Raw genomic sequence first — 22,342 nt, forward strand, 5'->3', positions numbered from 1 at the left:
GAGAGTCTGACCAGGGAAGAAAACCTTCTTGGGGGAGGAAGAGAATGGGAGAGAAGATGCTAGGTGTTTGCAAATATCTAGGATCTCCCCCAGAAGGACAAGGCTGTCTCCAGGGGCTCTGACAAATGCTAAGTCTGGCAGAGAGGGTCCTCTGAGCTACTTACCTTGCTGGCTGAGTCTCAGAAACACCCTTCCCTGGTCTGGTCAGGGATTCCTTGCCCCCAAGGCCTGGCTGGCAGTGCCTTTGGGAGTCTCTGTGTCTTTGATCAACTTCTATCCCAGGTTTCCATGCCAAACTAGAGCTTTACCTCACTTGCTGAGGACATGCTGCAAACCGAAGGGCAGTGTGAGAATAAAGGGAGATGGGAGTCAGGCAGGGAGATCCTGTGTGGTGTGGCTGGGAGAGCCAGAAGGCAACAAGAGACCTGAGCCGTCACTTCCCTAGATCTTGGCTTCCCCTCTTCCCCGACCCCTGTAAAATGGAGACTGCAATCCCTTTCTTCCACTCTCCTTTCTATCCTCACATCACATCCAAGAAGATGAGACAGTGGCACATCTGTGAGGTTGACCCGTGGTTTTCTTGTAAAGAATTACTATAGGTGAGTGAGTGGGAATTGAGGGCATAAATGGGCTCTAGATGGAGGTAGATAGATTTGATGAGCTTGATTGCATTGAAAGGTTAGGAATTGACTCCTTATCTTCCCCAAAGAATTTATATTTTATAAAAAGGACAGTTTTCAGTTCAATAGAAACTAGTGGCTTTGGCTGCATTCTGGTAAAGCTGGTGGAGTCTGTGGCTGGGATCTGCCTCCCTAGCTTCAAGTCCTACCTCTCCCACTTATTAGTGGTGTGACTTTAGGCAAGTTATTCAGTCTCTCTTTGGCTCAGTTTTGTCATTTGTAAAATAACAGAACTTAGCTCATACAGTTGTCCTGAAGATTAAATGAATAAGTGCAGGTAGAGTGCTTAGATCAATTTCTGGTCAGCCGATATTATTGGAGCATTGCTAACAGGCCACGGCGGACTGAGATTCTGGCTAAGGCCCTCTCACCTCTTGCAGAGGAGAAGGGTGGATCCCTCAGCCTGTTGGGTCTGGTGCCCAGACCTGAGTAAGACATTTGGGCTGATTATATCCTTCATGCTGCAGGACAGTTTCTTGAGGTACTCCTTGGGGATGGAGGCCTTGCTGGGGCATAAGGTCCCATGGCTGCCTCCCTCTTCTTGGACCCTTCCCTGTGTAGTGGCTGTTGGCACTCTGGCCCCTTCTTACCTGAGAGGTGTTGCTGCAACAAGTCCTTTTAATTGTGATGTTTTACTAATTAGTTTTTAATTATGTTAATTTATTGTACACGAGCCCTGAGGTTTTCAGACACTGGGCTCACTTTAGAAACTGGAATAGTAAGTTGTATTTATTACACACACAATGCTGTGGATAAATGTCACTTTAGCATGTTCATGACTTCTCTGATAATGCCACTGGATTGACCAGTTCTAACTGGGCTCTTTAATGCTAAATTTCCCTACTGTCTCCAGGCTCCTGCAGTCCAGCCTGCAACCCTTCATAGGGTTAAGGGACTCACGATCTGCAGGCTGTAAAGGTGACACAAAGGAGTGAGGTGGCTGGTTGGGACCAGGGGACCTTAACTGGATTGGATCTCAGGGAGAAGAGACTGCAGGGTGTTTATACCAGGCCAGGTCTTCAAAGGGTTGTTATCTGGGGACTTCAGACTCCCACCTGGGTGGAGCCTTCCTGTTCAAGCACCCTGAAGCTGGGTGCTGATGACATTTTGACAAGAAGGATGTGGCTACCTAGCCTGAAAAGAGAAGGCAGAAGCTGAGGATGGAGAGGGTGCTTATGTAGTCAGGTTGGGCTGAAGGCCCTGGATGGAGGCAGGCTTATGTTCTAAGGGTGGCAGTTGGTCATGGATGGGGATTTGCAGCTGGGCTGGCTCTTAGGAAGAATGAGGGTGGCATTCAATGAACACACGCTGACAGTTGACAACACAGAAGAGTGTAATTGATGGTACAGGACCAGATAAGGAAGGTGCCTGGATGTTTAAGGATGGGTAGAAAGTAAGAAGTCACCCCTCTCCCCCAACACACATGTGCTGAGGAGGGTCACCATACGGGGCCCATCTTCTATAGGTCATTTCTATTCTCGAATGATGAGGATTTGATGCCATATTTCAAAGAAGATGCCACAGGGGTTCAAGAAAATCACGCCCCCCAATACTTTCCAGATGGCTGCCTTCTTTTAGTAAGTTTAAAGTCTTCCAAAGTGTACATGTAGAGTTGTATTTTAAAATTCTGGTCCCCTATTAAACAGACACATTAAACATAAATTTAGCTTAAAGAGTACAATTTAAAGAAATATAGTATATAAATACAACTGAACAGTTATTGCTTAAAAAGAATATATAAGGCTTAATTTCTCTCAGTATACACGTACATGCACTGGATTTACAAAAAGTATGGATTTTGAAAGCAGACAGTCATGCTCTCAGTCTCAGTTTCCTTATCTGAAACACAGGCATAATGATACTGTGTATAATTGTCGTGAACATTAAGAAAGGAAATAATTGTGTAGTGCCTGCCACGTAGCAGGTGCCCAACAAATGTTAGCTATGATTATTAAGAGTGTATTCATTAAAAAGTAAACAAAATCTCTCCTTTCCAGGCATAAACTGTTGTAGAAATAACACTTAGAATCTCTTAATGGCACATGGAAATTTGCAAAGAAAAGATACTCGGGGCTGCTTCTCTGTGGTCCTTTCAGCATTGTTGAGTAGATGAGAAGGATCCATAGTAGGAGTCCAGCCTACCTCTTTCTAAACTGGAACAAGAGGATGAAGTCTCCAGGTAGGAATGTGTGTGTGTGGCACGGGGAGCTCACATCAGGGTGGGTCCCCCATGAGGCTATCCCTTGCCAATAGCTTGATGATGCACGTTTGCACTTGGGCTCAGAGAAGTGCTCACACTGAAGCACACACCTGGACATGAGGCTGTATACACTCCTGCATACCTACACTCAGGGAAGCTCCCACACAGGCCTGTACTGCCCCCACCCTGGTGGGTGGGTGAGCTGCTGTGACTCATTGCCTGGCCCTGTGCCCTTTCCCTGAGTCACAGTGTAATTGATCCTTCCTCGAGCCAGGTTTCTGCTCTCATGTGATGCAAAGCAGAGTCATTGGGCTAGACTGAAGCCACACAGGTTGGGAGTGGAGGGAGTCCATCCCAGGAGGGAGGGGCAGGCTGGCAGAACCTGAGGGTGGCCCTGAGTCTTTTATAGATGCTCCTGGAGGTCTGTGTTTGGAAGTGGTGGGGCTAGTCCACCACCCACCATATACATTCCCTCATTGGTCTCCATCAAGTTCCCCATCAGGGTAGGGCCGACTCCCTACAAGACACTTCTGTTAAATAATGAAGGGCATGATTTTGTCTCTGAGAATCTCCTCTAAGAAGCCCATGGCCTGTGCTTCTGAATTGATGGCACCTTGCCTTTACTTCCAAAATGAGTTGCAGGCTTGGAAGAACTGAGAATATCAGGGTAGGAGGAATGTTCCATCCATATATTGTACAGGAGGAATGTCACCACTTGGGGCTCAACCCTATGCCATCCTTATCCCAGAAAGAGATTCATCTTGCCTACTGACATGGGAAAGCCTGGTTAGCAGATAACAAACCATAAGTCCTCTTAGTCTGGTGGCAGAGTGGAGTAGAGGTCACCTCTGACAAGGTCTTTAGAAGACAGATCTGGGGTGGGTTCTTCAGTCTCCTAGACCAGCACTGGTCACAGTGTCACTGCCCTGCTGTCCATAAGTCATGTAATTATTTCTGTTTGGTGTGTCCTCATCTATAAAATGGATGTGAAATTCTCCTATTCCAGAGTGGTGTCTCATGAAGACAGAGAACTGCATTATTTCCCCCATTTCTAGTTCCTTGCTTTGATGCTGTCTGCTGACCTGGTACCCTTGTAGTGGGATCTGTGTCATTTTGGGGCCTTGATTGCTGCTCCCAGTTCCATTTTTGAGGTCTCCATGCTCAGTCTCATGTCTGCCTACCAAGGTCAAGGCCAGAGCCAAATTGGGAGGACTTTGTGCTAAGGGCTGCTGCTGTGTCTGGCCGTCAGATAACAAAGGGGCTCCATGTGGGTCCCGAAGGTGTTTTGTGGGGACTTGCTGTGTGCTCTTGGGTCACTGCTTCCCCTCTCTGTACCTCAGTCCCCTAGATGTGGAATGGGGACCTTGATCCTCACTCTGCACACCTAGTGGGAAAGGGAGAGGATGAGAGGCGAGATTGCTTCCCTGGTACAGGGTGTTTGTGCTATAAATAAGCTCCTCTCCGCATCCACCCTGTACCTGTGTCTGCACAGTGCCTGGCCTCAGAGCAGCCCTGAGAACAGAGAGAGCGGCCTGGTCCTCACATCCATCCTCTTCCTCCAGATTATTTCTCCCAATCACACTTAATAGCCGCCTGGCTTTTGGCTGCAGCCCGGTATATAATAACCTGCAATTATTGTCCACTTAAGCTGTCCCCAGGGCCTTGTCTGTTGCGCTGCCCAGGCCTGCGCGGCTGGCCTGCTGATTTCCCTGTCAGAGTCACCACCAATGGGAAGAGAGCCCCTGACAGGGCTGGACTGACGATGTGTTTGGCAGGGCCACTACCTTCATGGATGCAGCTTCCTCAGAGATGGGACTTTCCAGATGGCCCCTTCAGTCACAGCCTCATCCAGCCTGTGAGCCCTGCCTTTCTGGAGCCTGGTCCTCTTGGGGGCGGGGGTCTCTTCATAGCCTTCCTTGTCCTCTAGCTCCTGCACCTGTGCACACAATACCCTCATTTGACTTTTGTGCCTTTGTTTTCCTTACTAGTTGCTTAATACAGGTTAACCTCTTTATAGGCTACGTTCTTCCCCTCTGTGACCTTTTAAGGGAGGTACTAGCATTTTAAATACCAGGCTCCTCAAGATCAGAGAGATTAGGTGTCTTTCTTAGGGTTATACAGTCAAGAATTGACAGTGAATATTTACAATTAGGTGGAATAATTCCAAGGCTTACTTCTTAAAATCCTATGCCATGCAATCTCTTCTCTTCATGACATGCCCTGCCCCACCTTGGCGGCTTTTGTTTGATGCCACCTCTCCTTGTAAAGCTTTCCCCACCACTGTGGTGATACTGACCTACTTTACTTTGAGCTCTTACAACCTCTGAGTTGGCACCAGGTATCGTTGGTCCTATGTGTGCGGAGCATGAGTTCTACTGTCCTCCGATTGGTAAAGCATCTCTGTGCACAAGTTGGATACGGCTGAGCTTTTGCCATTACCCACGCTCTCCCTTTTGGAATGCTGAGGCTGCTCTCATGAGCCTCTCTCCTGCAGCCTGACCCCCACCACTCCTCACCAGGGTGTCACCCCCCCAGTGTGGTCTAAACTTGGGCTATCTCTACAGCATCACCTGGCTCTGCCTGTGGCAAGGGTGGTGATGATGGCAATGACAAAAGTAGATGTCTAGGTTGTGAAAAACCTGCAGGTCCTGTACCTTATTGGGGGATGGCAGAATTTGAGGGTGTCAGCATTTTGACACCATTCTAAATCTAATAAACAACTAGGGACAAAAGAGGGTGCCCAATCCCTAATAGGTCTTTGTCCTGAGTGCTGAGTATCTTGGTGTTTGTGTGTGTGTGTGTGTGTGTGTGTGTGTGTGTGTGTGTGTTGTCACCAAGTATCTGTGTGTGCATGCACATGGTCCAGAGCACAGGGTTGATGGTGGACTGTGGGAATTGCAACAAGAAAAGCCAGGTGACCCCCAGACTGTCATGCCAGGGAGGCCCACAGACTGAGAGCAGAGTCAGGCTCTGAAGGGCACCATGTCCGGAGGGTCCTCCTTGCTGCTGTCTTATTGACAATGCCCCTGGGCTCTGGGCTGCCAGCAGAGGAAGAGCAGAGCCCATGGCCCAGTCTTTGGAGGGCCCACCCACCATGCATCCCCAGTCCCCTCTCCAGCACAGCCCAGAGGACACTCCCTTTCCTTGCTCACTGTTCCCTTTGCACTCACCCTCTGCTTGGCAGTTCCTCAAGCACTTGAAGTGTTTGGCCTTTCTTTTTGAAAATGATTCTCAGAAAGGAAGCTTTGTTGGAAACAGTTTTGGGGTATCCTGAGGCTTCCTCTGGTCCTTCACATCTGACAGGTTAAGTTCCAAGATTGGCCCACAGGTAAAATTCCAAGGGGCACCAAGGCCCCTAAATAAGGCACCCCGTTTCCCTGTCCTATGCTACCAGAGGAGTTTGAGGGGCCCTTCCCTAAGCCTTGGTACTCAGGGAGTCAGAAGAGCTGGTACTTTTGTGACCCCAGCCTTCCCCTTGTCCCCATGACTGTACGTGCCCTCTGCCCCTGTGCCTGCCCTGCTCTGTCTCTCAGGCTCCCCCTTGTTTGTTGGGCTCCTGGCCTTTAGCCCTGGATGGGATTCCTTAGGAAGTGGCTGGGAAGCATCCCCCAGCAGGGGCAGTGAAGGTGAAAACAGAACCTCCAGCTGCAGCAGAGAGCTTTGCACTGAAGAGTGGTCTTTCTTTTCTCTAACTGCCATTTTATTTTCCTGCCCCTTGTGTGCAGTCTCACCCATGCCAAGGGGAGAAGAAGCCTGCAAACCTGGTGGTTTCAGGTCCCTAGCTCTCTTTTGGAGGTATTCCAGTCTGGTATGGGCAAATTCTCTGTCTTTGGAGGCATCCCTGCTCCTCTTTCCCTCTAGCCCAGGGGACATCTGAGAGAGAAGAAGTGTACATGTCCTGTGTTGGGGAAGGGTCTTGGGTTGTCCTCTGGGGCCCTGATGAGCTCTGTGGAAGGCAGCAGCAGTTATCTCCATGATCTCCATCTCTGGAGCCCAGCCGGCTGTCACACTCACTGGTAGCCTCTGGTCCCAGTTCCTGCTCTACCCACCTGCAACCTCAGCAGTGACCTCTGTCCAGAGGCCCTGGGGCAGACCCTGACTCCAGTTCTCCTCCAGTGTTCCCACCCAAGAAGGCAAACAGCTTCTGAAATTCTCTTGCACCTCAGGCAGGTGGTAGGATGAACAGGGGACTGCTTTCCTCAGCTTTGTGTCACTGTGACCAAGAGACCTGACAATAACAACTTGGAGGAGGAAAAGTGTGTTTTGGATCACATTTTGGTTTCAGAGGTTCAATCCCTGGTCAGCTGACTCCATAGCTCTGGGTCTAAGAGGTAAGGCAGAACATCATGGCAGAAGGATGTGGTAGAGGAAAACAGCTCAGGACATGGCAACCAGGAAGCCAAGAGAGCTTTGCTCACCAGGGACAAAATTATGCCCCTAGTGCTCTACTTCCTCCAGTCACACCCTACCTGCCTACAGTTACCACACAATTAATCTGAGTGCTTTGATCCACTTATTAGGTTACAACTCTCATAATCTAATCATTTCACCTTAGAACATTCTTGTATTGTCTCATACATGAACTTTTCGGGGCTTTTGGGGGTTACCTCCTACCGTACCCATAACAGGGATGACTCTGCTTAAACCCATCTCTCTGCTTAGACCCACTCTCCTTTTACTACCCTTGATGATTGGTGGCCCTAGGCTGCCTAGAGCCACCCAAACAGGAAAGTCAGCCCAGCCCCACAGCTTTTGACTTCCTTTAAAAATTTTCCCTTTTTCTCTCCCCTCTGTCCCACACTTTCAGTGTGTAAGATTCCCTCTGAGGTGGCTGGTGTGCAGCAAGAAAGCCTGCCCTTCTCCGTTTTCTCTCTCAGGATCAGGAAGCTTCTGCAGGTCTATGCCCCTCCCCCCATGCCTAGGGCCCTGGAGGATGGTCCTGCAGCTTAATTGCTCTGGCATGGTCTGTGGCCCCATGTGCTGAAAGAACAGAAAACTAAGTGCCGTCGAGAGCTGGCAGTTAAGTCAGGTTTGGCTGTCTGCTTAAAATATTTATAATAATAATAAAAATTTTCTCTCTGGGGTGGCTTTTAAAATTAGTTTTGATCATTTGAAGAGTAAATCCTTAGCTACCTAGAAAGCTTGACAATCTAAAATGATTCATTTGTGAAGTATTTAGTTTCGCTTGAGTTTAGCACTTACTAGTACCTGGAATAGAGGTGCATATGAACTGAGCAGGCAAATTGAGGTGTGGAAGTTCCAACCACTTTTCTCAACATAGGCACCCCTTCCACACAGTACCCACCCACCTATGCATGCACTATGAGTGCACGTGTGTGTTTGTGTGAGTACATTTCCTTCAGTGGGGTTCATTCTATTTTCTTTGTGCTAATAATGCTTTTGGCCTCTGGGGGTGCTCTATATATACAGATACAGAATTTGAGAAACAGGATTTTCAAATCGAAAGGAACCTTTTAGACATCTTCTAATCTAGTTTTCTTATTTTACACTTTTGGCAAATAAATGCCCAGAGGTGAAGTGATCAAGGTCAGATATAGACTCTGGATTTTTCTGTTCTCTCTTCCTTCTCTCTGTCTCTCTCTCTCATATCACAAACATACTCTATATCAACAGATGACAATTTCCTCACTGTTCAGCATTTCTGCCTCTCAGTCTCTGTCTCTCTCTGTCCCTGGTTCCTTTCCCCATCAGTCTGTCTGTCTCTCTTTCCTCCTCTCCTTTTTGCTCTGTGTTCCTGGGCCAGGGCGACACAGGCAGTGGGGATGCTGTGTCCCAGGAAGCTGGCTCTGCAGCTGTCCAGGCAGAGGTCTCTGTGTGCTGGGGTGGTGGAGGCCCAGCAGGTGCCCTAGCTTTCCTATCTGTTAGGAACTCAAAGGAGCAGTGCCTCAGTCCTTGGGGAAGAGGGAGGAGGAAGGAAGGGTTGGCTCCACAGTTATGCAGTCTGCTTTCAGCCTGATTCTCCTTGCCTGGTTCCCTCCTCCAGGGAGCTGATTTTCCCTTGGGGGTAACCTCCATGGCATTCCTCCTTCCTGAGTTCTTTCCTGTAGCCAAGTCAAGTAGCCTCCAGTTCAAATAATCCTTTAGGGAAAATGTACATGCTCCTTGCTTAACATCCAAAAGGCACAGGAAAGTGTTCTTCCCTCCTCCAAAACTGGTGTCCTGACACTGAAGTTTGGCATTCAATTCTAAATAGACTGTGGAAACCACTGTTTTGACTAATCTTATTTATCATGAAGGCATAGGATCTTGGATTTGGATTAGACCTTCAGTGTCCTCTCTTTTATGGCCACATTCATTGGAGGAATCCATTCTCTGGCATCCCTAAAGCTTTTCCTGTCTGCCTAGCTACCTCCTAGATGGGGAGCTCACTCCTTCACAAGGGAGCCAGTTTCTTTCTTTTCTTTTTTTTTTCTGTAACTTTTTTTAACTGGTGCATTATGATTGTATATAATAGTGGGACTCCTTGTGATATATTCATATATACACAATGCAAAATTCAGTCTATTTCACTCCTGCATAAGCCCTCTTTTCCTCTCTTCTTCTGTCCTCTCCTCCCTCCCATCTTACAGTTTACTGGTCTCTCCTTTGTTTTCATGAAGTCCTTTTACTTTCCATTTTCCTCTTTAGCTTCTACATATGAGAGAAAACATATGACCCTTGACTCTCTGAGTCTGGCTAATCTTACTTTGCATAATGTTCTCCACTTCCATTCATTTTTCCTGCAAATGACATAATTTTACTCTTCTTTATGGCTGAATAAACCTCTATTGTATATATACATCACATTTTCTTTATCAGCTTATCTGTTGATGGACACCTAGGCTGTTTCCATAACTTGACTATTGGGCATTGTTGAAGTCAGTTACTTTAAGTCCTGTCATGCCTTTCTTCTGAGACATCCCTTGTTTAATTTCTTTTCCCTGCCAAAGGTTTCGAAATAGCAGCTACCTCTTCTTGCCCTCCCTACTTTTTTCTCTTTGGTCTGTAATTCTTTTAGATCTGGTGTTGCCTCTCCTACTTCACCAAAGCTAGTCTTTCAACCATGGCTTCCTAGTGGCCAAATCCAGTTGCTACTTTTAGTTTTTTGCTTTAATGCTGTTAACCACTTCCTCTTAGTAGTCTCTTCCTTTTCTTTCAAGAGGTGATTATTCTCTTTGTCCACCTCCTTTGTCCCATTAGTTTCCTCTCCTAAGTCCTCTTACTTGATGCAGTTTTTAGATACTGGGGTTACCCTGGTCCTGCTCTTGAAAATTTTTTTTAGGCGTCATCATCTTCCAGGGACCCTACATGTGTGTACAAACTAGCAGTTCTCCTCCACACCCTGATGGGCTCTACTGGTCACCTCTGTCTTACTGAGCTAGCCCCTTCTTTACAACTTCTGGAACTCTCCATGAAGAACAGCCTTAGACTCAGAGTTTCTCTCTGCCCAAGAGAAAAAGCCTATCCTCCATTGAAGTCCCTGTTCTGGCTGAAAGTTCCATCATCCATCTGGTTATCTCAGTCAGGACAGGGATATTCATGACTATGTCTTCTCTCTTATCCAAGAGAGGTCCCTGGTTTCTAAGTCCTGTTAGTTCTCCACCATCACCTCCTTCCTATCAGCCCTCATTCTCTCACTTACACTGTTACCATAGTCTGCTTTCTGGTCTCTGCTTTTCTCTGACCCACATGCACTTTGCTCTGGGCATGGAATGACGTTTCTTTAAAACATAGATTGACTCTGTCATTTTCTTCCTTAAAAGTCTTCACTGGCTTCCATTACCTCCAGGATAGAGTCCATTCTTGTTGGTTTGGTATCGAACGATCCTCATAACCCACTTGTGTCCCATCTGTCTTCCCTTCTAGACCCTTCCCCTGTCACCTCCTCCTTTTCCATGTCCTGGATGCGTGGTTCTCATCCTCATCCTCTCTGTCCTCTCTGCGATCCTTTTGGAATCCTCTTTTCCTTGCTTGTTAACTGCTGCTCAGCTTCCCTTCTGCCTATGAACATCACTGAGGCAGGGCGGGTCTTCCTCATCTGACTGTACAGGCTGCACTCACAGCCATTTGCACAGTTGCAATCATCTCATTAATTACTTGTTGATTCCTCCCCTTCCTCTGCCCCAGTGGACTGTAAGCTCCTTGAGGGTGGCATACTGTCTTTCTTATGTACTTCTGTATCCTTAGGTCCTGGAACTCCATATGCACAATGAAGGCACTTTGCTGGTTTGGGTGTCTGGAGCGCTTTGAACCTCAGTCTGAGTCAGATTTTGATCTGCAAGTGGATCAGGAATGTGGTTTAATTCTGGAAAATTCCCCAAAGGCTCATGCATTGATGGTTTGGTCCCTAGTGCTGCAGTATTCATAGATAGGACCTTTGGGAAGGTGATTGGATCATGAGGGTCCTATGCATTCATAATCTGATGGCATTATTGGGAAGTAGTGAAAATAGAGGAGGTAGAGCCTAGTTGAAGGAAATAGGTCACTAAGAGATCCTCTGGAAGGGTATGTGTTGTCCCTGGCCCCTTCTACTCTCCTAATTCTCTCTGCTTTCCAATTTCCATGAGGTAAACTGCTCTCATCTGCTCTTTTGCCTCACCTCAGGCCTAAAGTAATGACACCAGGTGACGATGTACTGAACCCTTTGAAAGCATGAGCCCAAATTAATCTTTCCTTTTTCAAATTGCTTTTCTTCTTCAGGTATTTTGCCACAGTGATGAAAAGATGACTAATACAATGTGGTAATAGGGTGTCAAAGATCACCTTCACTATGATGGTGGCTTGATTACATTTTGGGTTGAGGAAGATCAACTGGGGAGCTGATGCAGGACAGACTGGAGGCAAGTAGTGCCAAGGACCAGAAGCCTGGCAATGTACAGGGCTGAGGTGCTTTTCCCCACTCCCATCCCATATGTTTCCCATGGACTCCAGGAGATGGAGGCAAGTCAATTCATGCATAATTGAAAATGAACAGAATCCAAGAGTGGGCTTATAATAAACTCATGCCATAGCTATGAAATGACCTTCCTTTATTGGGGGAGGTATTCTTTTCCTTTCTGTTCTTTCTAAATGTGTTCTTACTTCATTCCTTGGTCTCATTCCCTCCTCTTCCAAGGATTGAATTCAGAAGAGGATTCTTTCTGTTCAGAATAAAGTTCTTATCTGATTGGCTGCTAACTTGTTAAATTATTATTGGTCTCTATAATACATATGCAACTTGCAGATGTCATATCTAGAGGGTTCAACCCTGGGGAAGAATAAAATTGTAGTTGGAAGAGTCTAAAAAGTGACTGAAGTTCTGAGCTTCAGACTGGCCAAATTGGTAACTTTGCCCAGCTCTCGTTTCTGGGTTAGGAATAAAGAGCACCCTCACATGGCTCTGTGTCCCTTGACTGGTGCTCTCCAGCACAGTGACAAGTAGGGGGTAGGCCTTTTTTGCTCTTTGTTACACTGGGTTCTGCCCCATCTCTAAAGAAATCTTATAAATCATTGATGAGAATATTTCTATTTTTGTCTTAAATATCCTAGCCAAGAAAGCCTTATGAATACTTTCCAAATCAAGTGCTGGCATTGCGCGATGCTTCCTCATTGATGGCAGGCCCATTTCATTGTTTTTTTTTTCACTTCTTGGCTCTGCCGTTTATGGCACCAATGCCAAGTCTTAGCTTGGGAGTGGTGGGGGCAGGGTTGACCCTTTTCTTCTCAGGGGCTTTTTTCCTTCCTTTTCCCCCATGATGGTCATATGATTCCCCCCTCCCATCTTAAGCTTTTAAACCTTGACACATTGTCAATGATGACTGGTGTTTATTCTCAGTAAGACCTATAATCTATCCTGTTCTCCCTTTCCTTCATCCACTATGTACCTAGAAATTCAATTCACTTGAATAGCAACCTCCATCTGAATGTATGAAGTTCAAGTATAAAAGAGACTCTCTCGAGTGTTACATTCCAAACCCCACTAGTACATAAAGACTGTGTTCCTCTTGTTTCCCACTGTATTCTAGGCACCAGCAAAAGGCCTGGCACATAGTAAGCCCTCAAAACATGTCTATTTAGTATGTGAATTAAGGAATAAATGAATAAATAAAAGACCTAAAAGACCAGATGCCCTACACAATGGATCTACTTAATCTGTAAGAACTATGTGGACCTCACCCCTGAAGATGGCTAATACGGAGCTTATCTGAGGTTTGAAAATTATGCTCCAACCAGAAGTAAGAAGGCTCAAATATGTCTTTACTGGTGATTTCCAAATTCTTTGGACTTACTTTTTACTTTGGTTTTTCCTCTGAATTCATATTAATAATTTACATGACCTGTCTTTTACATAGGAATTGTTTAGTTTGGCTCTTTTATCTGAGTAGGTCTTGTGTTCTAGAGCAGAGTAGAAACACCTGAAGGAAGAAACTGTCTATTTACTTTGTAGCTAAACTGCAAGGCTCCACTCAGCAGGCATTTAATAAATGGTTTCCAACTGGCTGACTGAATGAATAGGTCTTGAGCCTGACACCCACTTTTATTTTTAACATTAGAGGTCAGAATCTATGCCCAAGAATGAGCAGGGTATTTTCAATCCTCTTTATCATGACTTGCATAGTCCTTGTCTGACAGCACAAAGTGTTATGGATTTCCATAGTTTATTTAATTGTATAGGTTTGCAGTAGGAAAACGTTAGATAAATCAAAATTATCCAGGAGACTGGGCAATTTTTATTATGTCTTTGTAACAATTAGATGCTTCAGAGAATTCATTCCTTGATATTTTGGTGATCATTTTGATGATATACTTTCTTTGTCGTGATTTACATGACAATGGGAAATGATAATCCAGGAACTCTGAAGTCCATCAGTCCAGGACTGACTGGATCAAAGCTCACCATCATCATCTATGAACTAGCTGCCATTGATGCTACACCCTGACCCTGAGTTGCTTGTAGAACTGGGGAAGGCAGATGTATACCTAGGATTCAAGGCCAAGTCTTTGGGCACGTTAGAGAGAGGTAATGTTACCTCTCCTCAGGAGGCTGAGAAACTCATACAGAAGGCAGCATTTGGACTGAGTGTTGGAGGAGAGGTCTGATCTTAAAAGCCAGATGCAGAATACCCAGGAGGTGTGCCACAACATCAGCAACCTGAGAAAAGACGGTGGTATTCTAGGTAGTGGGAAAGTGAAACCCATGAGAGTAGGAGGGCAGGGCTCATTTGGGATGCAGTGACTCGTGCTCTGGGCCTGAAGCACAAGCCTGGGTGTCTGAGCCAGGAGCTGGAGACGAATTTGGTGGTTGGTTGGAGGCTGAGTGTGAAAGTCCTTGAATTGAGCTGAGGATTTTAGACTTCAATCGGAAGGCAGTGGGAGTCCCTGAATGCATTGGAGCTGGGACAAGACACGACAGGATCTGAGCTGTGCTTCAGGAAGTTAGGCTGATGTTGGTGAGAGGGCTGACAGGATGGAGGGGCTGGGAGCCAAGGGAATCCTTGTGAGGCAATTGTACATGATTGGGTAGGGCTTAGCAGGCTCTTCAACTCCGTGGTAGCTGTGGAGGACAGAGGGGCTTTGTGAAGATAGAGTCTGCAATTCTGGGCCTTCAAAGTGGTTTTCCCTGGGAACCTGTGCTTCTCCTTCCCTCTTGTTATCCTCTGTTCTGCAATGTCAGCCCCTTCTGAAGTCTGGCACCTGCATCTCCCCCCAGGGGAGACTCTAGCTCAGAGGCAGGATTAACTTTAAGCAACAGTTTGCAGATGAATTTATCAAGATTCTTACTTATTTATAAGTTGCTATTTAATGCCCTCTCATGATACAAAATGATTTGAGGCACAGACTGGAATGCAAGCATGTTTTCCCACCAAGTGGACCTGCAGTTTTAGCATGATTTCTTATCTTATAGCACAGGAATTGAGAGAACGGGCTTTGTAGTAGGCAACCTGGATTTGAACTTGACTCTTCCACCTGCCAATGGCATAACCATCAGCAAGTTGCTTGTCTGCTCTGCACCTCACAGTCTATGCCTGTGGAGCTGGGATGAGCATGACCTATTTCTCAGTTTTATTGTTTGGATTAAATGAGATCATACTTGCCAAATGTTTATTGTGGCACCTGGGACATAAGCACCCAAAATTAATGGTAAATAGCATGACATCTAACTTGTCATCATTACTCCTCAGGCACCAGTGGTCTTGGTGGCTGGGTCTCTTCAGTCCTGGCCAGTTTAGCCTGTATGTGGCCCCAGCTTTACTGATGTGATGAAGAAGCAAATATGTTCTCCTGAGGTGTGCTTCCTGTCTGGATCCTGATTCCCCACATCAAATCCTGCTCTTTTGCAGTTGTCATAAGGTGAATAGTAGTTGGTGATGAAGGTGCTTATGTTTTCATTTGGGATGAAGTTATCAGATGTACCCTGTAAAATCCTTGATGACAAAACAAGACATGGCTTCTGTTCTTGCATAATTGGCCTGGGGGAGTGCTGGTATAGGCCCTACAGAGATGATCACAGAACAATGGATGGTGATCAGTAGGACTGGAAGTAAGACTGTGGAGCAGCCTAGGCCAGGTTCGCACTCATCAGGGGCACTGGCTCCTCCAGAGCTGCAGGGAGGTGTCAGGGGTGGGAATGGATCACTTGGGATCCCAGAGCAGGTGTTTAATAGCTCTCTGTCACCCTCTGCCAAGAGCAGGAGATGTGGCCACAGATGATGCCCTGAACTGAGAAAGCCAGAACCTCTTTGGTTTTGAATACCTTTTCCAAAGTAAAAAAGAAATAAACAAAAAATTAAGACACTGAATATACATATCTTAATATGTGAGTTTGGGGAGTCACACTAAGGAGGTTTCTCTTGACTGAAAAAGAAGCTGGAAATGACTGAGGCACATTGGTCAGGAGGTTTGTGACTCCTGGCCCTTTACATTAAAAATCGGTTATGAATAAAGCAGAACTTAGAGGGCAGGATGCTGGAGGACTTAGAAGTTTAAACCAGGACAGTATTTAATTTGGGCAGTGGGTGTGTGTTCTCACTCTGCATTGTGTGTGGTTATAGCTGCTTTCTCTAGCTGTGAAATAAAGTCTGTCTTCAGGTTCCAAGCTGGAGGGGCAGAAGGGACCCTACTCAAGAGCTTACATTAGGAGATGAGTCCCTTTGGAGTTAGATCAAAGATGTCTTAGGAAAATGGGAGTTGATGCTCAGTCCTGTTCTTTCCTGTATAACTGGGTTTCTTAAGATCATAGTTTTTGCTTTGGAAAAGTATATATTATTTTTTTCTGGATTGATTAATTAATTGAGTATTCTGGCTTGCAAATAGACATAATTTGAGTTAGTTGGCCACATTCAAGATGTGGGAGACTTTAGAAGATATGGATGTGTTAGGCCCTGATTCCTGGGTTGAGCAGAGAGGGCATCTTGCACTTTCCTGTTGTACCCAGCTGCCTTCTCAATTTTGGTTTCCTGTCTGGGCCTCTATACACTTGAGTTTGTAGCCCTGAAGTTTCTGCACCATGAGTCTCTGTGGGTACTCTTACATTAACAGGCCAGAGGTGTGAGTTGCACCTCAAACTACTGTCTTTACCAATCACATCCCATTTTCTGAAACTGAAGTGGTCATCTTCCACCTGTATCAAGCTTCCACAGTTTCTCCACTGTATGGGTCTGACCCAGCAGCCAATGAACTTGGGCAGGGGAGATGGGACTGCACTTGGCTAGAATCTGGGGAAGCATTAAGAGGTTAGAGTGTTAGCTTTAAAAGGTGGTTCAGATGGTGGTGTTGGTGGTAGTGGAGGTTATGCTGTTCAGTCCTAGACTCAGAGATTACAGGAAGATATGGTGATCTTATAAGAATGCTCCACATATGAAACTCTTTTTGACTCCTTAGATAAAATTCTACAGAAATTTTGCTCCTATAGGAAAAAAGTGCCTCCTTCCCTCTACCCCTCACTCCAAAGCCATCAGGAACCTGGGAGATATGGAAATGTATATAATTTTATTTTAGCATTTTTTTCCAGTAATATTGTTACTTACAATATTATGTAAACACCTATTAATTATAAATTGTTGATAATATATGCATAGAGATGTGAAATCATAGAGCAAAGTCATATTCTTTTTAGTAGAAAGTGAGATAAAAAAAGTCACATGATTTCTAGAACATATGTCTGTATTAGATATCTAGGGGATCACTGAAGACTCTGAGCTCTGAAGTTCCACAGAAATACATCTCCTTATTTTCCATCTAGTCAAATGGTTAAACAATTCTGTGAAACTCCATTTGTTCATTGGTTATGCTGTCTCTAGCTGTGCCCTAACTAACATTGTACCAAGAATTGCATTTTTCTCTCTCCTGACTTAGATTTAAATCTTGCAATCACTGCTGGGAAGTGAGCTGTATCATCTTGAGAAATCAGACCACAGAGACAGGCCTGCAGCTGGCAGCCTGGGTCATCTTTAAACACTTAACCCTTCATATCAAAGGATGGTGTGTAATAGCAGATTCCTTCTCCAGAATTTGCTCTGCCAGATTTTCTCAAGGAAAAGCTGAGAGTTAAAGTAAAGAGAGTATGTGCAGCAAAAACCTTGCCTTGTGAATTGACTTGGTGCCTATACACATGAATGATTTTGTGTGTATCTCTCTCTTTAGGGGTGAGTCCACGTTAGGGTGTGTTTATGACTGTGAGGTGAATGTACTTTTGTGTGAGAATTTGTAGTTCACCTTTATGTGCCTGTGTGGATGTGAGTGTGTGAACATCTGTGGACATGTGTGCCTCTGAAAAATTCTTTCCTGTGTCATAGAATAAAATCCAGATTATTAAAGTTTGGAGAGGTAGATTGTTTGAATAAATGGCTGAAATAATCCCTTCCTTCATATTTATCCCTTAGTATAAATGTCCTTCTACTCTGAACTTGGCCATATACTTTTTTAAGTCAATGGTACTTTACTAGATGAGATTCCAACAGGAAACTGATAAACAATTGTACTTTGTTGTCTGCTTTTGCTGTTCTTGGGAACCCTCAACTACCACAATGCCGATGTACTGGGGTTAACCTGCTGGGAATGTATGGCCCAGTCACCCTTGTCACCCCAGCTGCCAGCCACCAAGTGCCAACCATAGGAATGAGACCATCCTAGACCTAGCAGCCCCCATCCTAACTGTGACCTGTGCAACCATATGTGTAAGTTCTGAGGTGTCCAGTAGAAGAACTACCCTGCTGAACCTAGCCCAGATTGCCAATCCACATAATCAGGAGTTATAATAAATAATCATTATTTCAAATTGCTAAATTATGAAGTGATTTGTTACATGGACAGAGTTGATCTAGTTGGTAACAGAAGGAAAAAAATCTCTTCATTGGAAGGAGGGATGTTTGGTGAGAACTTGTGGGCATGAATTATAGGAAGACAGGTAACTCTATATTTAAATATTCTTTATGATCCTGGTCTCACTTTATGAGTTAAAAACATAAAAATGAGCTTGTATTTGAGGACCTATCATTAATTACCACACAGAAATGCACATTAACAAGACAAATATAGGCACAGGATGAGAGGGCTGGCTTGCTCTAGCAATACTTTACTGAGGACTTTGGAAGAAAGCTGCCTTCATTCATTTTCTGTTGCTAATAACACAGTACCACAGACTTGTAATTATCAAGAAAAGAAGTTGATTTTGGCTCATGGTTCTGGCCCAAGTTTGAGGGGCAATATCTGGTGATGATCTTCTTCTTGGCAAAGTCCCAGTGTGGCACAGGACATCACGTGGCAAGAGGCAGGGAGTGTGTGTGTGTGTGTGTGTGTGTCCTCTGATTGTTCTTTCTCTTCTTATTCAATCATGGAAATTCAATCATGGAGGCTTTACCCAGATGACCTTATTTAATCTTAATCATGTCCCAAAGGCCCCACTTTAAACAGTGTTGGAGTAAGTTTTTAGCCTCTTAATATCTCACAATGGTCATTAAACTCATAAGAATTTCAGAGGAGAAAACTGAATTCAAACCATAGCCAAAGCCAGAGAAGCACACCCAGGGAGGAAGCTGTGGCATGGTCTCTATTGATGGGATTCAGCTCGTCCTGACTGCCAGCCTGTCTCCATGGGGTGGGTATCTCTTCAGCATCGATTACCCAGGAGCTCACCCCAGGCATCTTGACTCCTTGAAGAACAGTGCCTATAAAATGAGGCTCTGAGAGAAATAAGATTCTCTTCCCTGCCCGAGGCCTGCCTTTCGGGAACCTGCCACCTCTTTGGATAATTGACTCTAGGGATGATTGTCCCTCTCCAGGGAGACTGCGTGTACTTCCAGGGACAAGACCTTTATCAGGCAGACCACAACATGATATTAGGATAAAATTATCAGCCTATTCTAGATTGCTCTACTTATTATGAGAAGCAGAGGTGGGTGAGAAAATTGTGTGTGTGTGTGTATATGTGTGTGTGTGTGTAAATGCAAAAATTGCTGGTTTAGAAGCAAGGGCACATGGCTTTTGCAGTTCCAGCTCCAGTCCTACTTTATAAGAAACTCCTACTTGGTGTGATTGAGGGAGTTTAGGGCAGAATTAATCTGCCATTAATATCAGTACTTTGAATCAGAAGGATATTTTGTTTCTGAGTCCTCTCTTCAAACACAGGAATGTTCATTAGCACCTTTGTTATCGGTTAACACCTAAGGAGGAAGTAGCAGAGTTGTCAAGGCAGAGGGTAGATGCTTTAGGGCTGTTAGGGGACTCTGATGGATGTGTGGGCACCAAGTCCTTATTACTTCCATCCTTTAGAGTAGTCCAGCCCGTAGCTGCCCATCCTCCTTAGAAACAAACATCACACATACTGCTCAAAAGCATGTGCTGTGTCAGTTAGGTCAAAGGTTCAATATGACTCTTGTTTTGGGTAGTTTTAAGTATATTAACTGTGAGAGAGGAATAGGAGACAATGAAATTAATGACATTATTAACACAAACTAGCTCTTATTAGGTACCAGCTATTGTGAAATCCTGTACAAAGACCCCACAGGTGTATATTATTATAACTTATCAGTTTTCCAGATAAGAGAAGTGAGATTCATAGCTGGGAAGCTCACAAGGGTCTCATTTATGGTTGCTGGTAAGTATTAGAACTAAAACTTGATACAGCAGGCCTGTCTGATTCTAAGTTTTGCTTTTATTTTTATTTACATTTATTTTGAAATATTTCGACCACATAAAACTTCAGAGAACAACATACACCATGTACTCATCATCCAATTTTATTCCATCTTAATATTCTGCTGCTTTTCCATCATATTCCATTTTTAAAAAGTTGAGATATTTGTCTTTTTAAAATGTACTGAGTGCAGTGGCACACTCTTGTAATCCCAGCAACTCCAGAGGCTGAGGCAGGAGGATTGCAAGTTTTTTGGGGGGAGTACTGGGGATTGAACCCAGGGGTGCTTTACCACTGAGCCATGTCCCCTTTTGAGACAGGTTCTTAGTAAGTTGCGTAGGGCTTTGCTAAGTTGCCGGGGCTGGCCTTGGCCTCAAACCTGGCAATCATCCTGTTTTAACCTCCTGAGTTGGTGGAATTATAGGCATGTGCCATGGCACTCAGTTTATGATCTGTTTCTGTACCATGTGAAGTGTCTTTTTCTGAACTCTGTGTTTTGTTCCATTGTCCTGTTGTGTATTGCTGTACTGGTACCACGGTATTCCTTTATTACAAAACAGTGGGCAGGGCACATCTCTTCACATTATTCTTCAATTTGTCTTTAGGTAATTTTGGTCTTTTATTCTTTCACATGCATTTTAGGATCATTGATGTAGTCCATGAAAAACCTTGTCAAATTTTGCATTGTATAATTATGCTGAATTTCTGTATTAATTTGTAAGTCCTCCCAAGCATGGAAATGGCATGTCTTTTCATTTATTTAGGTTTATTTTATGACTCTAGATAATATTTAAAATTTTTTTCTGTACCATTCTTACCCAGATATTTTAGTTTTATTCAACTTTATAGTTTTTCTTGCTATTAAAAGAGGGATTCTTTTATTCATGCATTTTGATGCATAGAATCATTATTAGTTTTTTAAAGGTTACTTTTGTTCATAAGGCATGCTTAACTTTATTATTTGTTCTACTTGATAGATGCTTTTAGCTTTACACACATACAAATATATTACTACAAATAAGCCTAGTTTTGAATCTTCCGTTCTAATTCTTACATCTTATTTTTTAAATCTTTGATATTATTACTTGGCCAGGACATGAAATACTGAATACTAAATGCTATTTGTGTGCTGATACAGAAATTTTATCATATTTATCTTTAACTATGTAGCATCAATACATTTCTTTGATAAAACATTTGGTCAGACTTCAAAGTTGATTTCCGCACAATTTATTTAGGATTTTATATCTGTATTCACAAGAATGTTTATAATTCTATTACTTATACTGTCCTTGTCATATTTTGATATCAATAAAGCTAGATAGGCTAACTTTCCTTGCATTTGCTTTCTTCTGAATATTTTGAACAAGATAGGAATTCTCTGTTATAAATTTGCTAAATTACCTTTAAGACTGTATCTGCTGATTTTTTGGGAATGAGATTTTGATAACTGAAACAAATTTTTTCAAAAGTCATTATTTTAATCAGGCTTTCTATTTCTTCTTGAGTCAACTTTGCTTATTCATGTTTTTCTAGGAAACTTTCCACTTCATGTACATTTTGCACTACTTCCAGCTAGATGCATGTTTGGGGGCTCTTGGGTATCTCACAGTCAGTCACAGATTTGACAGCCAACGTCTATGCCTTTTTTTCTTTTCTCTCTTGGTTCACTGGGCAGTCTCTTCCCAGGGCTGTAGCTTGTCTGCAGGCTACTGCTTTCCCCTGGCCTCCTTTCACTCAGATGGGAACACTGCCCCAGCCCTGGATTCATGCATAATCCTAGTTGTCTTTTGTCTCATCTGGGATTTCTTGGATCTCTGTCAATCCAAGAACCTGCAGAACCTAAATTTCAGGACTACAACTCCTGCTTTCAGTTTTGGAGTCCAGGAGATCCACAGTTCTTTTCAATCCCCTTGATTTTCTATTCTTTTTCTGGCCTATAGCAATTGATACCTTGTTTTGGAGATTGGCTATGTTTTTTTTTTTTTTTTTTTGTCTTTCAAAATTTTCACTGTTTATACAAGAGAGAGTTTTTAAGAGTGAATTCATGGAGCCATCTGGATTGGAAGTTCCCCAGCATCCTGCTTTTGACCACTAGACTGTACTGCCTTCAGGCTATAGCTAATCATCCAGCCATGAAACTGATGACTTGATGCCAAGGAAGTCCTTTTTGTTGAGATTACCCTTTTTCCTGCTCAGAATATAAATAGGAGAGGAGATCAAGAAATTACACTATGGGGGTCTTTGCCCTTCCTTCTTACTGGGGACATCATGTACTTCATGAAAGAAAGGTTTAGGAAAGGGAGGATAAGGGAGATAGATTTACTAGACTGAAATATCTCTAGGTCA

Source organism: Sciurus carolinensis, chromosome 15 (assembly GCF_902686445.1).
Source record: "Sciurus carolinensis chromosome 15, mSciCar1.2, whole genome shotgun sequence".
Taxonomy (NCBI): Eukaryota; Metazoa; Chordata; class Mammalia; order Rodentia; family Sciuridae; genus Sciurus; species Sciurus carolinensis.